Here is a 2,007-nt window from a genome sequence, read left to right as displayed (position 1 = left end):
ACTTGCGAGTATTGTGCGCTAAGCGGGTTTGTGGGTTATTGTGTCCAGAGAGCCAAGTACTCAAAGGTTTGGGCTTTAATGGTTTTGTTACGGTTGTTGTTTTTCCTGACTGGAAATTACTCCATCATCTGTTCTTGGGTCTGAGCCAACAGTGCTAAATCATCTGGCAAAATGATTACACTGCTTGAGGCACAGTATTAGCGATGCTCTCGTCCCCGTTTGGAAACTGTGATTGGTACGTGGTGTAAAGGAAATAAGATGAACGGCTAAGTTGCAGACCCAGGACAGACCTGCTATGCTCTCTAGGTTGTTGTTACCTGATTAAGCTTTTCTTCCTCTGTGTCTTCTGATGGCTGATTGGGCTATTTCTTTGGATTGGGCTAGTGTGCACCCTGAGCCACACCTATTACCCATTTAGATCTCTATTTCCTATCTACAAACTCTATGAGGTAATATATACCAGACATACGTCTCTGTGTGTGTTCCCAGAGTGGGCATCTGACGTGCCAGGGCCTGAGAAATGGCACTATGAACTTTCTGAAGATATCTGCAGGTTAAACAGAAGAACAATAGAGGCCAGTTAACTTCCTCAATAGTGATGTTTCTTAATTCACCCTAAATAAGGATGTTTAGCATATATTGAGTATTGGAACAATAAGATATCTTTTTTGTCCATCGTAGTAGGAAAGGTTTAAAACTTTGGTAGTATTGAAGAGGATGTGGACAAACCAGCACCCTCTGGCTGAAAGTGAAAATTGGTATAACATTTTCAAAAGGCAATTGGATAGCATGTATTAAAAGATAACTTTTCAGACCCAGTGAGCCAACATTTCCAGTGCTAAAAATTTAGCACAAATGTGGTAAGAAAAAATTTGCCATTAGCTTGCAACGATTTATGTGCGAGGATGTTTACTGCCATGCTGTTTGTAATCGGAAACATGGAAACAACCTGAGTGTCTATTCACACAAGAACTGAGAAAATATACAATGGCGCATTATTTTTACTTTCTTTTTTTTTAAAGATTTATTTATTTATTTGAGGGGGGAGGGGCAGAGAGAGAGGGAGAGAGAGAATCTCAAGCAGGTCCCACACCCAGTGTGGAGCCCGACGTGGGCCTCGATCTCACAGCCCTGAGATCATGACTTGAGCTGAAATCAAGAGCCAGATGCTTAACCAACTGAACCACCCCGGTGCCAAATGGTGCACTATTTTTAAAAAATTAGATAGATCTACATGGTATGGGAAAACGTCCATGCTATATAAATCAGTGAAGAGAGAAAGCTTCAAAATGGCATGAACAGTTTGTTTAAAAACTGTTTTTTCTTAATAAGTGCTATTACGCAGACAAGAAAAAAATGTATGGAGGAATAGATACCAACTTCACAGTAGTTATCTCTTGAGGGCTGGGACTATGAGACGCTTTCACTTTCTAAAACACTCGCATAGTTCCATAACGTTAGAAAATTTTGGAATCAGGAAATGACATTAATTATCTTTTTCTAATTTAAAAAAGGATGTAAAACCTTCCTCCAAGAAAACCTATAATAAAATTCTCTGAATAAACCCCGACTTCTGAGCAAACCCTGGTTCGCTCCATAGCTCAGGGAATAGATTTGACAGCTCTTAACTTGACCAGCCAAGTGTAACAGAGTGCAGCTTAGCAAACGGCTCTGAGCAATTAAAGTTGCAGAATAATTCCCAGCCACCAGAGTTTCTGATGGAACCCTGGCCTTTGCACTGTCGTCTTTGATCTGCTCTCAGGACCTACTGTTCTAAGTGCTTAGCGCTTTGGGATGAGAGCACAGTGCTCATCAGACCACACGCTTTAAAACTTTCCATGGCTACCAGTTACGTACAGAATAAATCCAAATCATTTAGCATGGCATTAAAGGCCCTGTGCTATTTCCCAACCCTCGAGCCCAACCTAGTCAAAGGGCTTATATAGCAAATGTTTAAGAGTTCAGGCTTTAAATCTTTAGCCAGATCTAGGACTGAATTTTCTGCTT

The sequence above is a fragment of the Halichoerus grypus genome, chromosome X (genome assembly GCF_964656455.1).
Source record: "Halichoerus grypus chromosome X, mHalGry1.hap1.1, whole genome shotgun sequence".
NCBI lineage: Eukaryota > Metazoa > Chordata > Mammalia > Carnivora > Phocidae > Halichoerus > Halichoerus grypus.
Note: the sequence above shows the minus strand (reverse complement) of the source record.